This window comes from Lontra canadensis, unplaced genomic scaffold (genome assembly GCF_010015895.1).
Source record: "Lontra canadensis isolate GAN:19392208 unplaced genomic scaffold, GSC_riverotter_1.0 scaffold2, whole genome shotgun sequence".
Taxonomy (NCBI): domain Eukaryota; kingdom Metazoa; phylum Chordata; class Mammalia; order Carnivora; family Mustelidae; genus Lontra; species Lontra canadensis.
In genome coordinates, this window is record NW_022630996.1 from 67,343,727 (window position 1) to 67,360,427 (window position 16,701).

At 37.5% G+C, this 16,701-nt stretch overlaps 1 protein-coding gene across 1 annotated transcript in view; it reads left to right on the forward strand.

Moving 5' to 3' along the window:
• SLC25A40 (solute carrier family 25 member 40) overlaps positions 1 to 16,701 on the forward strand; it is a 54,378-nt gene that overhangs the window by 7,286 nt on the left and 30,391 nt on the right. The window contains exon 2 of the mRNA XM_032876006.1: positions 14,935 to 15,003. The gene's annotated coding sequence lies outside the window, so the exon portion shown is untranslated. The remainder of the gene's footprint in view (positions 1 to 14,934; positions 15,004 to 16,701) is intronic.

Genomic DNA, 16,701 nt, shown 5'->3' on the forward strand with positions numbered 1-16,701 from the left:
TTTTGAGTTTTCTATGTATAGTATCATGACATCTGCAAATAGTGACTTTAACTTCTTCTTTTCCAATTTGGATGCCTTATCTTTCTTGTTTGGTTCCTGCAGCTAGGACTCCAGTACTATATTAAATAAGAGTGGCAAGAGTGAACTTCCTTTTCTTGTTCCTAAACATAGAGGAAAATATCTCCATTTTTCACTGTTGAGTGTAATGTTCACTGTGGGTTTTCCATTCTTTCTAATGTTGAGGTATATTACCTATAAGCCCACATTTTGGGGGCGGCTCGGTCAGTTAAGTGTCCAACTTTTGATTTCAACTCATGTTATAATCTCAGGATTATGAGATCGATCACCACATCAGGCTCTGCTGGGTATGGAGCCTCCTTAAGATTGTCTCCCTCTCCTTTCTCCCCCTTTAAAAGAAACAAAAACAAAAAACAAACTTTTTGAGAGTTTTTATTATGAATAAATGTTGAATTTTGTCAGATGCTTTTTCTGCATTTGTTGAAATGATCATGTGGTTTTTGTCATTTGTTTTGTTGATATGGTGTATCACAGTGATTGACTTGTGAATATTGAGCCATCCTTGCATCCCTGGAATAAATCCCACTTGATCATTGTGAATAATCTTTTTAATGTATTGTTGAGTGTGGTTTGCTAATATTATGTTGAGGATCTTTGCATCTGTGTTCATTAAAGATATAGCCCTGTGATTTTCATTTTGTTGTAGAATATATGTTTGGTTTTGATATAGGGTAATGAAGGTCTCATAGAATGTATTTGGAAGCTTTCTTTACTCTTCTGTTTTTTGGAATAGTTTGAGGACAATAGGTATTAACTATTCTTTAAGTGTTTGGTAAAATTCTCCTGTGAATACATCTGGGTCTGGACTTTTGTTTGTTGGAAGTTGTTTGATTATGGTTTCAATTTTATTACTAATAATTGGTCTGTTCAGATTTTCTATATCTTCATTCAGGTTTGGAAAGTGTATATTTCTAGGAGTTTATCCATTTCTTGTAGGTTATCTAAATTCCAAACATATAAATTTTTCTCTTAGAATATAAATTATTCTCTTAGAATTTTTTGTATTTCTATGGTGTCAGTTGTTACCATTCTTTATTTCTCATTTTCTATCTTTTTTTAATGAGTTTGGCTAAAGGCTTATCCCTTTTGTTTATATTTTCAAAGAACCAGCTTTTGGTCTAATCAGCTTTTTTTTTTTTTTCTTTCTAGTCTCTATTTCATTTATTTATTCTCGATCTTACATAGTTCTTTTTTCCTACTCATCATGGGCTTTGTCCTTACTCTCCTAGTTTCTTTAGGTATAAAGTTAGATTTTTTTTTATATATATATTTTTCTTCTTGAGGTAGGCCTGTATCATTTAAATTTATTTGTTAGAACTGCCTTTCTTACATCCCAAAGATTTTGGACCATTATATTTTTATTTGTCTAGATGTATTTTTTTTAATTTCCTCTGATTTCTTGGTGTCCATTGGCCATTTAATAGCATGTTGTGTAGCCTTGACATGAGTTTTCTTGTGTTTTTTCTTGTGATTGATTTCTAGTTTCATACTGTTGTATTTGGAAAATATCCATGATATTTCAGTCTTCCTGATTTATTAAGACTTGTTTCATGGCCTTAATGTGGTCTATCCTGGAGAATGTTCCACGTGCACTTGAAAAGAATGTGTATTTCATTTTTGGATGGAATGTTCTGTATATACTTTTAGGTCCATCTGGTCTAATGTTTTCTTCAAAGACTCTGTTTCCTTGTTGATTTTCTGTCTGGATGATCTACCCATTAATGTAAGGGGTGTTAAAGTCCCCCTTATTGTTTGCTTTCTGCATATAGATGCTCCAGTGTTAGGTTTGTGGGTATTTACAATTGTTAAACCTTCTTGTTTGAATTTGCCCCTTTATCATCATGTAAATTCCTTATTTGTGTCTTATTACAGTCTTCCTTTTTAAATTTATTTTTCTAAGTTTTTACAAACCAGCTTTTTTTTTTTTTCTTTTCTTTGTATGGTATCTTTTTTTCTATCCTTCTGCTTTCAATCTTTTTGTGTCTTTAGGTATGAAATTAGTCTCCTGTAGTCAGCATACAGTTGGGTACTGGTTTTTTATCCATTCCTCCACCCTGTGTCTTTTGATAGGAGCATTTAGACCATTTGCGTTTAAAGGAAAGTATAGTATGCATTTAAAGTATATTGCCATTTTGTTAATTATTTTTTGGTTGTTTTTGTAATTCTGTTACTTTTTTTTCTCTCTTGCTCTCTTTCCCTATGATTGATGACTTTCTGTGTTTTGCTTGGCTTTCTCTTTATTCTTTATGTATCTATTACAGGTTTTTGGTTTGTGGTTACCATGAGGTTCATGTATAAAATCTTAGATATATAACAATCTATATTTAATTGATGGTCTTTTAAGTCCAAACACATTCTAAAAGAACTTTTTTTGCATTCTAAAAGAAACTTTTCCATCTTTTATGTATATATTGTCATATTTTACATCTTATTATTCATAATTTTTTTGCTTCTAAGTATCACTTTTTCCACTTAAAAGAAATTCCTTTAACATTTCTTGTAAGGCTGGTTTAGTGGTGATGAACTCATTAACTTTCATTCATGGAGAAACTATCTCTCCCTCAATTCTGAATGATAATCTTTCTGAGTTGAGTATTCTTGGTGACAGATCTTTTCCTTTCAGCTCTGAATATATCATGCCACTCTCTTCTGGCCTGCAAAATTTCTGCTGAAAAATCAGCAGATAGCCTTACAGGGTTTCCCTTGTCTGTAACTTTTTTTGTTTCTTCCTTGCTCGCTTTAAAATTTTCTATCTTTAATATATGTCATTTTAATGTTTGTTTATCTTATTGTGGACCTCCTTGGGTTCATTTGTTTGGAACTCTCTATGCTTCCAGATCCTGGATGTCTCTTTCCTTTCCCCAGTTAGGGAGTTTTTCAGCTATTATTTCTTCACATAAGGTTTCTGTCCTTTTATGTCTCTCTCTTCTTTTTGGAAGCCCTATAATGTGAACTTTTGTTCACTTGATGTTGTCTAAGAGATCCCTTAACTTATTCTTATTTTTTTTCTTTCTTTCTCCCTCTCTTTTTTTTTTTTTTTTTTTGTTTGTTTGATGCTGAGTTTGGATGCTTTCAGTTACCCTGTTTGCAGGTTGCATAACTGTTCTTCTGCAGCCAAGAATCTACTATTCATTCCCTGTAATATATTTTTCATTTCAATTACTGCATTTTCGAATTTTAATTGTTAGATTTTTTTTTAAATTTTCTATCTCTTTGTTGAAGTTCTCACTCAGTTCTTTTCTCTTCAGTCTGATTAGCGTCTTTGTGATCATTGCTTTCCACTCTATGTGGTGTACTTCTTATTTCGATTCTTTTTTTTTTTTCTTATTCCTTCATTTGGAGCAATTTCTCTCTCCTAATTTGCTTGACTTTGCGGTGTTTGTTTCTATGAATTGGTGAGTGAGTACTTTTATACTTGAGGGAATGGTCTTACTATATGGTCAGACCCTATGTTGACTATGTGTGCCTGGTGACTTTGACTGGCTGGAACTATCTCTAGCATGTGCTGGGGGTCCTAGAGTATGCCACATTGGGCTGCCCTGGTAGAATGACCAAAGCTGAAGTGGGCATGGGCCAGGGCAGTTCCAGGGCTCTCCATGAAGAAGGCACCCTGACAGCATAGCTAAAGCTGAAGTGGGTCCAGGGTGGGGTATCCTGTCCCATGCAGAGGGCACACTAGTGGGATGACTGAGGCAGGGCACAAACAGGGGTTCCTGGTGTGTTCTCTGTAACAAATAAATTTGAGGTGGGGCACGAGTTGGGGTGTCCCTGGGTGCTCTACATACTGAGTACTCCAGCAATATAGCTGTAGCTAAAGTGAGCTGGAACTGAGGTGGTCCCTGGGCTTTCCACCCAGCAGGTGCCCTGGGAGGATAGCTGAAGCTGAAGTGTTTGCAAGCCTGGGTGTCCAGGGGTGCTCACTGCAGAGTGTGCCTTGGCAGGGTGATTGGAGCCAAGGCCAGCATGGGCTGGGGTGTCCTGGGGGCACTCCCTGAAGGGGCAGCTTTCCAGGGTGATTGGAGCTGAAACAGGCATGAGTCAGGAGGTCCCAGAGTACTCGATGCTGGGAGTGAAATGGTGTAGGCCTGAGGTGTTCTGCGGTGCTTATATCTGTGTCACCTTGGCATGATAGCCAGAGCTGTAGGGGTCTCTTGGTGTATACGGCACTGGAGCTGCCTTAGTGGGACTGATAGGTCTGGTGTAGCTGGACCTGGGACTCACTGAAACTATAGGCCAGCTGTGGCACCCAGACCTTGCTCCTGTGCATGCTGTCAGTGTGGAGGGGAACATAAACCATGGTCCTCACCAGCACCACTGACCCAGAGAGAATTCCGGTAGCTCCCTTGCTGTTTGGTGGAGGTCTAGGTCTGGATCTTTTATATTTTAGATGCTCTTTTAAACCTACACATTTTTTTCTGTGTCCCAGGGCATGTGGAGCTATGGCAGGGCTCACTGAGGTGGCAGGCCAGCAATGGTGCCCAGAACTGTGCTCCAGTCTGCATTATCAGGGCAGAGGGTAAACATAAACTGTGGCACTCACCAGCTCCTCCAGCGTGAAGAGAAGTCCAGCAGCTCCCTGGCTGACAGAATTCTAAGGCTGGATATCTTAAACTGAGACTTTTTTTTCTATGCCCCAAGGCAGACATATCTGCTTTAGGTTCCTCAGTACTATCCGTTCCCTTTTAGAAAGTGGGAAGGGACAGTAAAGTCTCCCCCAAACTAAAAAGGTACTTTGAGACTGAAAAACAAAATAGGCGGTTTTGTACAGTTTACAGAGTTTTATTCAGGGTAACTTACTGACAAGGGAGGTTTAGGTGGAGAATGATCCACGGCAACTGCACAGTTTTTCTCTGCAAAGTTTGGATTTAAATCCACAGATTTTATAGAATAAGTGGACATGCAAAGGGCATTGTGGTGAGGCTAAAGGGTTTGCATGTACCTGAAAGGATTCGTGAGCACCTAATTGACAGTAACCTTTAATTAGATCTTGTGGCACCTCCTATGTGTGAGGAACGGGAAAGACTGTTATCCTTAACAGATTCATGGAAGGCCAAATTCAGCCTTCCCCTATCCTGAACTTGGCAAGCATTTCTAAGGTATGTAGATTGAGTCTCCAAGGGGCCTGAAACGCATAGCCCAAGAAGGACCATTAAGTGAAATGAACGAGATGGTGGTCTAAAGATGGAATCAGTATTGTCAGCACTCCTACACTTCCATTACAGTCCCCTGCATTTGGGGGTTCCCTTCATTATCTTCTGTCCATCTCTCTTGTTGTCTTCTGTGTGGTCTCTCTAGCCTTTCTTTATATGTTCTTTTTTTGTGCAGAAGCTGTTCAGTCAGCCCTTGGTTCTTTAAGAGGAACTGCTCTATAAATAGGTGTAGATTTAGTATGTCTAAAGGAGAGTTCAGGGTCTTTCTTTGTCACCATCTTGGACCACAGCTCTACATCTTCTGGTACATTTTGTGGATGTGTGTGGGGTTTTTCTGTTTTGAGGGGGGTGTTTGGTGGTTTCTGAGGTGATTACAATTAGTATTTTAACTTATAACAATCTGGTTCAGATTAATACCAATTTAATCTTAGTATATAAAAATTTGCTTTCTTATAGCTCCATTCCTTACCTTCTTTGTGTCTTTGTAGTCATACAGATTACACCTTTATATATTGTATGCTTATAAGCAGAGATTTACTTTATTGTTTTATCCATTTTCTTTTATATTTATCCTTGTTACCTTTGCCAGTGCTCTCATTTATGAACTCCAGTTACTTCATGCTCATGAATTGGAGGAATTAATGTTTTTATGTTAATATTTTATGTTAGTATGTTAAAATGTTCGTGCTATCCTTAGCAGTCTACAGATTCAATGCAATCTCTACTAAAATACCAATAGCATTTTTCACAGAACTGAAACAAGTCATAAAATTTTCGTGGAACCACAGAAGACCCTGAATAGCCAAAGCGATCTTGAGAAAGAACAAAGCTGAAGTTGTTATAATCCTAGATTTTAAAGTATACTATAAAGTTTGAGTAACCAAAGTAGTATGGTAATGGAAGAGTAAAACAGGATAGATCACATGGAACAGTGGAACAGCCCAGAAATAAAGTCACACTTAACATGGTCAATTGATCTGTAACAAAATAGGTAAGAATAATACAATGAGGGGATGACATCTCTTCAAAAAATGGTGTTGGGAAAACTAGATGGGTACATGCGAAAGAACAAAGCTGGACCACTTTTTATACCGTGTGCAGAGATAAAATGGATTACAGACCTAAATGTAAGACCTGGAACCATAAAACTTAACAACAACATAGTAAACTTTTGGTTATCGGTCTTAGCAATATTTTTTTCTGGATCATTCTTCTTTAGGGAAAAAGCAAAAATAAGCAGTTAGGACTACATGAAACCAAAATCCTCTTGCAGGGCAAGGGAAACCATCAACAAAACAAACAGGCAAGCTAGTGAATGGGGAAAGATATTTGCAGATGATTTTTCCAGTAAGAGGTTAATATCCAAAACCAGTGAAGAACTCATACAAGTTAACATCAAGAACATAGGCAAAGAGATGGACAAAAGATCCAAAAAGACATTTTTCCAAAGGAGATTTACAGATGGCAAACAGACACAAAGATGCTTATTGTCACTAATTATCAGGGAGATGCAATTTAAAACTATAGTGACTTAACACTTTACACTTGTCAGAATGGCTAGTATCAAAAAGGCAAAAAATAAGTGTTGATGAGATTGTGGAGAAAAGGAAATCCTCATGTACCATTGGTAGGAATATAAATTGGTGTAGCCACTATGGAAAACATGGAGGTTCTTCAAAAACTTAAAAATAGTAATCTCACAATCCAGTAATCCCACTGTGGTGTATTTACCCGAAGAAAACAAAAACACGGGCGCGTGGGTGGCTCAGTGGGTTAAAGCCTCTGCCTTCAGCTCAGGTCATGATCCCAGGGTCCTGGGATTGAGCCCTGCATCGTGTTCTCTGCTCGGCGGGGAGCCTGCTTCCTCCTCTCTCTCTGCCTCCTTCTCTGCCTGCTTGTGATCTCTGTCCGTCAAATAAATAAAATCTTTTAAAAAAGAAAGAAAGAAAGAAAACAAAAACACTAATTTGAAAAGATATACCCTATGTTTATTGTGATGGTATTTATAATAGCCAAGATATGGAAATAACCTAAATGTCCATCAATAGATGAATATATAAGGAAGATGTAGTATATATTTACATTGGAATATTACTCAGCCATTAAAAAAATACTGTCATTTTTGACAACATGATTTAATCTGTAGGGTATTGTGTTAAATGAAATAAGTCAAATAGAGTCAAATAGTATATGATTTCACATACTTGTGTGGTCAAAAAAGCAAAACAAATGAAGACATTGTAAAGAAAACCCAAAAACTCATATATACAGACAACAAATTTGGTGATTGCCAGACATGAGGGCAGTGGGGGACTGGGCAAAACAGGTGAAACGGGCTAAGAGGTACAAACTTTAACTTCTAAAATAAGACAAGACGAAAAATACAACATAGAGGATATAGTGAGTAACATTTTAATAACTTCATATGGTGACAGATTGTAACTATATTATGGTGGTCAACATTTTGTAGCATATATAATTGTCCAATTACCATGTTGTACTCTTTTTTTTTTTTTTTTTAAGATTTTACTTATTTATTTGTCAGAGAGAGAGCAAGAGAGCGAACACAGACAGGCAGAGTGGCAGGACGCTGGGATCATGACCTGAGCCAAAGACAGCCGCTTAACCAGCTGAGACACCCAGGTGTCCCTCAAATTTTTATTTAAATTCTAGTTAACATATAGTGTAATAGTGGTTTCAGGAGTTGAATTTAGTGTTTCCTCTAAATCAGTAGTGATTCCTCCCATTCCCTGCCCATTTCCCTCCATCAACCCTTAGTTTGTTCTTTATCATTAAGAGTGTCTTACGGTTTACTTCCCTCTCTCTTTTTTTTTTCCTTATGTTCATCTGTTTTGTTTCTTAAATTCCACATATGAGTGACATCACAGTGGCATTTGTCTTTCTCTGACTTATTTTGCTTAGCATAATGTACTCTCGCTTCATCCACATCATTGCAAATGGCAAGATTTCATTCCTTTTGATGACTAATATTCGTGTGTGTGTGTGTGTGTGTGTGTGTGTGTCTCCACACACATATCCCCCACATCTCCTTTATCTGTTCTTCAGTCAGTGGACATTTGGGCTCTTACCATAATTTGGCTATTGTTGATAATGCTGCTATAAATACCAGGGTGCCTGTGCCCTTTCAAATCAGTACTTTTGTATCATTTGGGTAAATACCTATTATTGTAATTACTAGATAAGGGTAGTTCAATTTTTAACTTTTTTAGGAACTTCTATACTGTTTTCCAGAGTGGCTGCAGGAGCTTGCATTCCCACCAACACTGTAAGAGGGTTCCCCTTTCTCCACATCCGGGCCAACACCTGTTGTTTCCTGTGTTATTAGTTTTAGCCATTCTGACAGGTATGAGGTGGTATCTCTTTGTGGTTTTGATTTGTATTTCCTTGATGAGGAATGATGTTGAGTATCTTTTCATGGGTCTGTTGGCCATCTGGATGTCTTCTTTGGAAAAGTATCTATTCATGTCTTCTGCCCATATCTTAACTGGATTATTTGGTTCTTTTGGCTGTTGAGTTTGGTAAGTTCCTTATAGATTTTGGATACTAATCCTTTATCACATAGGCCATTTGCAAATATCTTCTCCCATTGCACAGGCTGCCTTTTAGTTTTATTTACTGTTTCCTTCACTGTGCAGAAGATTTTTATCTTAAAGTCCCAATAGTTCATTTTTGCTTTTGTTTCCCTTGCCTTTGGAGATGTGTCTAGTAAGAAGTTGCTATTCCCGAGGTCAAGGAGTTGCTGTCTGTGTTCTCCTCTAGGATTTTGATGGATTTTTTTTTTTTTTTAAGATTTTATTTATTTGTCAGAGAGAGAGAGGGAGAGAGAGCAAGCACAGGCAGACAGAACGGCAGGCAGAGGCAGAGGGAGAAGCAGGCTCCCTGCCGAGCAAGGAGCCCGATGCCGGGACTCGATCCCAGGACACTGGGATCATGACCTGAGCCGAAGGCAGCTGCTTAACCAACTGAGCCACCCAGGCGTCCCTGATGGATTTTTTTTTTCTGTAAATTTAGATCTTCCCTCCACTTTGAATTTATGTTGTATGCAGTGTAAGAAAGTGGCCCAGTTTCATTCTTCTGCATGTGGCTGCTCAGTTTTCCCAACACCATTTGTTGAAGAAACCTTTTTTTTTTCCATTTGATATACTTTCCTGCTCTGTTGAAGACTACTTGACCATATAGTTATAGGTCCTTTTTTGGATTTTCTATTTTTTTTTAAAGATTTTATTTATTTATTTGACACAGAGATCACAAGTAGGCAGAGAGGCAGGCAGAGAGAGAGGAGGAAGCAGGCTCCCCGCTGAGCAGAGAGCCCGATACGGGGCTCGATCCCAGGACGCTGGGATCATGACCTGAGCTGAAGGCAGAGGTTTTAACCCACTGAGCCACCCAGGCACCCATGGATTTTCTTTTCTTTTCCGTTGATCTGTGTGTCTTGTTTTTGTGCCAGTACCATACTGTTTTGATGACTACAGCTTTGTAATATAGATTGAAGTCCAAAATTGTGATGCCTCCCACTTTGCTTTTCTTTTTCAATGTTGCTTTGTATTCAGGGTCTATTGTGGTTCTATGCAAATATTTTAGGATTGTTTGTTCTAGTTCTGTGAAAAATGCTAGTGGTATTTTGATAGGGACTGCATTAAATGTGTAGATTGCTTTGGGTAGTGTAGACATTTAAACAGTATTTGTTTTTCCAATTCATGAGTATGGAATGTTTTTCCATTTCTTTGTGTTATCTTCAGTTTGATAAGTGTTCTATAGTTTTCATAATACAGGTGTTCCACCTCTTTGGTTAGGTTTATTCTTAGGCTTATTCTTATTGTTGTTGGTGCAGTTGCAAATAGGATCAATTCCTTGATTTCTCTTTCTGCTTCTTCGTTATCGGTGGATGGAAATGCAACAGATTTCTCTACATTGATTTTGTATACTGTTACTTTGCTGAATTCGTGTATCAGTTCTAGTAACTTGCAGGTGCGGGTAGTCTTTGGGCTTTCTACATAGAGTATCATGTCATAATGAAAGTTTGACATCTTCATGGCCAATTTGAATGCCTTTTATTTCTTTATGTTGTCTGATTGCTGAGGCCTGGACTTCCAGTACTATGTGAAATAGCAGTGGTGTGAGTGGACATCCCTGTCTTGTATCTGATCATAGAGGAAAGTCTCTCAGTATTTCCCCATTGAGGATGATATGAGGGAAGTACGTTGATAGAACTGTAAAGAATTTAAAGCCCTGGAGAATACATCATAAGTTCTAGACAGTCCACTAAGATTATTACTTCCCACTTTTTTTCCAACTACCCCCAAATCTTTGCCTATATTATTCTTTTTTTCTCCACTTTATTTTTCAAAAAAAATCAAAGACTAATTTCACAGATCTCATTGTAAGTAGATACATGTGAAGATCTTAGGAGATTGCTAATATATTTTTCTAAACTACTTTTAAAGACCCAAAACAAATATCATCCTCAATGGGAAAAAGCTGACAGCCTTACTGTTGAGATCAGGAACACGACAAGGATGCCCACTCTCACCACTCTGGTTCAACATAGTATTAGAAGTCCTAGCAACAGCAATCAGACAACAAAGAGAAATAAAAGGTATCCAGATTGGCAATGAAGAAGTCAAACTCTCTCTTCACAGATGACATGATTCTTTATATGGAAAACCCAAAAGACTCCACCCCAAAACTACTAGAACTCATACAACAATTCAGTAACATGTCAGGATACAAAGTCAATGTACAGAAATCAGTGGCTTTCTTATACACTAACAATGAAAATACAGAAAGGGAAATTAGAGAATCGATTCCATTTACTATAGCACCAAGAACCATAAGATACCTGGGAATAAACCTAACTAAAGAGGTAAAGGATCTGTACTCGAGGGACTACAGAATACTCATGAAAGAAATTGAAGAAGACAGAAAGCTGGAAGACCATTCCATGCTCTTGGATCAGAAGAATAAACATTGTTAAAATGTCTGTATGCCTAGAGCAATCTATACTTTTAATGCCATTCTGATCAAAATTCCACCAGTATTTTTCAAAGAGCTGGAGCAAATAATCCTAAAATTTGTGTGGAATTAGAAGAGACTCCGAATTGCTAAGGAAATGTTGAAAAACAAAAATAAAACTGGCGGCATCACGTTACCTGATTTCAAGCTTTACTACAAAGCTGTGATCACCAAGACAGCATAGTACTGGCATAAAAACAGACACATAGACCAGTGGAACAGAGTAGAGAGCCCAGATATGAACCCTCAACTCTATGGTCAAATAATCGTCGACAAAACAGCAAAAAATATACAGTGGAAAAAAGACAATCTCTTAAATAAATGGTGCTGGGAAAATTGGACAGTTATATGTAGAAGAATGAAACTCGACCATTCTCTGACATCATATGCAAAGATAAACTCGAAATGGATAAAAGACCTCAACGTGAGATAGGAATCCATCAGAATCCTAGAGGAGAACATAGGCAGTAACCTCTTCAATATCAGCCACAGCAACTTCTTTCAAGACATGTCTCCAAAGGCAAAGGAAATAAAAGCGAAAATGAACTTTTGGGACTTCATCAAAATCAAAAGCTTCTGCACAGCAAAGGAAACGGTCAACAAAACATAGAGGCAACCCACGGAATGGGAGAAGATATTTGCAAATGACAGTAGAGACAAAGGTTGATATCCAGGATCTATAAAGAACTTCTGAAACTCAACACACACAAAACAGATAATCATACCAAAAAATGGGTAGAAGATATGAACAGACACTTCTCCAATGAAGACATACAAATGGCTGTAAGACACATGAAAAAATGTTCATCATCACTAGCCATCAGGGAGATTCAAATTAAAACCACATTGAGATACCACCTTACACCAGTTAGAATGGCCAAAATTAACAAGACAGGAAACAACGTATGTTGGAGAGGATGTGGAGAAAGGGGAACCCTCTTACACTGTTGGTGGGAATGCAAGTTGGTGCAGCCACTTTGGAAAACAGTGTGGAGATTCCTCAAGAAATTAAAAATAGAGCTTCCCTATGACCCTGCAATTGCACTACTGGGTATTTACCCCAAAGATACAGATGTAGTGAAAAGAAGGGCCATCTGTACCCCAATGTTTATAGCAGCAATGGCCACGGTCGCCATACTGTGGAAAGAACCAAGATCCCCTTCAATGGACAAATGGATAAGGAAGATGTGGTCCATATACACTATGGAGTATTATGCCTCCATCAGAAAGGATGAATACCCAACTTTTATAGCAACATGGACGGGACTGGAAGAGATTATGCTGAGTGAAATAAGTCAAGCAGAGAGAGTCAATTATCATATGGTTTCACTTATTTGCGGAGCATAACAAATAACATGGAGGACATGGGGAGATGGAGAGGAGAAGGGAGTTGAGGGAAATTGGAAGGGGAGGTGAACCATGAGAGACTATGGACTCTGAAAAACAACCTGAGGGTTTTGAAGGGGCGGGGGGTGAGAGGTTGGGGGAGCCAGGTAGTGGGTATTAAGGAGGGCACGTATTACATGGAGCACTGGGTGTGGTGCAAAAACAATGAATACTGTTACGCTGAAAAATTTTTAAAAAAAAAGTAATAAAAAATCCAGTAACCTTAATTCTAAGTTATAAAATGTTACCTCTAAATTTCTGACTTTTTCCCCTTAACATTCTGTAACAATTACTAGAAACATAACTATCTTTCTGGCTTTAGTTTCAAGTTTGAGCATATTCAGGTGCCAACTTTGCTGGAATAGATGTCAAAATAAAGCATTGTAGGCCTTTTATTTCTGGAGGAGGAATGTACCTATATTCTAGCATGTGTATATTATTTTCCCACTTATCCATGTTCATGTAAAAGAATGTTAGGAGTATTTTCTTAGACTTGGAGATTCTGCATATATTTCACAAACCTAAAAAATCCTGTTGTTCAGGATAATAACTAAATAAATTTATTTATTATTTATTTTTTCTGAAGTATTATGAACTACAACTATTACAACATTTTAGCCTTTAATATTTCTAATATGAATTTCTTTAAAAAAAAAAGACCCTTCCATTATAACTGGTATTAAACTGGTATTGGTATAATACCATTATCTCAGCAAAAAATAATAATTTTTAATTTTATCTAATATCCAGCCCATGTTCAGCCCATATTCAGATTTCTTTATATACTCTCAAACTGACTTTTAAAATTTTATTTATTTGAACCAGGATGTATCTGGTTGGTGACTCTCAGAAGATTCCCTTATTCTAGAACAGTTCTCCCTTCTCTGCTATCTTTTTCCCAACTTAATTTCATTGTTAAAGAATGAAGACAATAGTCCTATATGGTATTTCAACTTCTGTTTTTTGGCATTCTTTACCCTCTTACTTTACTCTCTGAATTTTCTATAAATTGGAAGTTAGATCTAATGGATTGTTTAGATTAAAATTAAAGGTTTTTTCCCTGCAAAATGCTTTACAGATAATCCTGGTGACATAATTTTGTGTCACAAAATCTAGTTGACTCGTGATACCAAGATTGATCAGCATGTTCAGCTTCTAGAATTTTTGGTTTTGTTTTGAAATGATAAGAAACATAAATAGGTTCCACTGCCTGGGTGGCTCAGTCAGTTAAGCATCCGATTCTTGGTTTCAGATCTGGTCACGATCCCAGGGGTCATAAGACCGAGTACCATGTCTGGCTCCACGCCCAGTGTGGAGCCCAACACCAAACTTGAACTCATGACTCTGAGATCAAGACCTGAGCTAAGATAGAGTCTGACACTTAACTGAACAACCCAGGTGCTCTGAGAGTTTTGTTTTTTTTTAAGCAAAACAAATTTACTGGGACAATGTGAAGATTTATAAATGAAGTTTAATAAATGAAGTTTATTATACTATTTTTTTAAAGATTCTATTTATTTATTTGAGGAAGAAAGAGCAAGCATGAACTTGCTTATGGGAGGGGCAGAAGAAGACAGAGAAGCAGACTCTCCTCTGGGCAGGGAGTCAGGCTGACACAGGGTTTGATCCCCGGACCCCCGCATCAGGAGCCAAAGGCAGACGCTTTACCGACCAAGCCACCGAGGTGCCCCGAAGTTTATTATACTATGAAATTTTATAAATGAAATTTAATAAATGTAATATGAGCATTTGTGGAATGCTTTTCATATTCCTCAAAGCACTTAATAGAAGGTATTCAATAAATATTTGTTTATTTGTCTTTTTCCTTGTTTTTTAAAAGATTTTATTTATTTATTTGACAGAGATCACACGCAGGCAGAGGGGCAGGGAAGCAGGCTTCCCACTGAGCAGAGAGCCCGATGTGGGGCTTGATCCCAGGATCCTGGGATCATGACCTGAACTGAAAGCAGAGGCTTTAACCCACTGAGCCACCCAGGTGCCGCTGTCTGGGTTGTTTTTTTTTAATTTATTTATTTTTTTAATTCGACCGAGACCAGAGGCAGGCAGGGGGTGGGAAGCAGGATCCCTGCTGAGCAGAGAGCCCAGTGCAGGGCTTGATCCCAGGACCCTGAGATCATGACCTGAGCCGAAGGCAGAGGCTTAACCCACTGAGCCACCCAGGCACCCCTGTTGATTTGTTTTTTAAGGTTTTTTTACATGCTCCTTTCCTTGAGGTTCTCCCTTTCTGGTGTGAAAAGATAAAAATTGTTTTCATTTTTCACTACAGATTTTCAGCTACTGATGTTACAAACAATAAAATATTGGAGCATAGAGTTGAAGAAAAGACTTAAACCAGGTGAGTAATAATAAAAATCTAAAGAAACAATTAAACCACCATTCATTTTTATAAAGTTGATTATTGGGATAATTGATAAAATTGGAATATAAACTACAGAGTACTAAGTTTCCTCAATTTGATAATGTTACTGTGAAATATAAGAATATTCTGAGGTAATTAGAATAACAGGGTGTGTTGTATGCAAACTACTTTCAAACTGTTCATAAAAAAATAAGTGGTATGTAACGAGAGGGAGAGTTTGGTGAAATTTTGGGTTAATAGGATCTTATTTATTTCCAGTGGAAGTGTAAATTGGTCCCTCCTTTCTGGAAAGCATTTTGGCAATTTGTCTCAAGTTTTTAGTTGAGCCTCACAATCTTACTTTTTCTTCTGTCGTAATTCTAGGAAGACTACAAAAAGTTGTGTGTATGGAGATATTTATATAAGAGTGTATGAATAAATGAATAAGGAAAATTTGACAGTAACATAGTTATCAAACAATATGAGACTAATAAATATAAAAAACTATTAAAAATGACAATGTACCTCTATATTTATTGATACAGTGTCTGTATTTTTAAGTGCCCACTCTGGCTACTAAGCAATAGAAATTTTTTTTTTTTTTATATTTTATTTATTTGAGAGAGAGAGTGCTTGGTCACAAGAGCAGGGGGAGGGGCAGAGGAAGAGGGAAAAGCAGAGAATCTCAAGTGGACTCTGCACTGAGCTTGGAGCCAGACATGGTACTCAGTCTTATGACCCATGCGATTGTAACCTGAGCTGAAACCAAGAGTCGGACACTTAACTGACTGAGCCACCCAGGCAGTGGAACCTATTTGTTTCTTTAAACAAGATCTTTTAGAAAGATGTGTGTAGGGCGCCTGGGTGGCTCAGTGGGTTAAGCCTCTGCCTTCGGCTCAGGTCATGATCTCAGGGTCCTGGGATAAAGCCCCGCGTCGGGCTTTCTGCTCAGCAGGAAGCCTGCTTACCCCTCTCTCTCTGCCTGCCTCTCTGCCTACTTGTGATCTCTCTCTGTCAAATAAATAAATAAAACCTTAAAAAAAAAAAAAGATGCGTGTACACAGATATATGAATATTTGTACATATTTGACTAGTAAACATGTAATTTGTATGTACATGTGTATCTGTATGTATTATATACATATGGACATGCATATAAATGTATTTGTGTGTACATAGACATTTGGAAAGATGACACTTACATTGCTAGTGGTTATTTTTGAAGAAAAGGTTTATAAGTGATTTTTATACTTTCTTATATTAACTGGTTTTTTGCAAAGGAGTATATGTTTTCTCACCAAATTTTTCTAAGATAATGCTTCTTTCAAAGATTATGTGTTTTTATTTTATACCTTCATAGCAACTTTTGGTGTGTAGTACAAATAGTGGCATATTTGCTAACTCTCCATTACATGAGCGTATCTGAGTAGTTCTTATGAGGCTAAATGCACAAATTCTGAAACTTATTAGTCGGGTGCCTTCATTCTGTTACCTGGCCAGAGTCTGTTTCCTTACTGCTCTCTTACCTGTCTTATAAATATGTTGCTGCCCACACAGCTGAAGTGCATTTGGAGAATCAGAGTACATATTTTATTAATGACAGTTGTGTATTGCCTTTGTATAGAACTTAGGTATTCATTTTTGATACTGGTCAACATGTGCTTTAATATTAATAGTGGTTGTTTTTATAGTTTA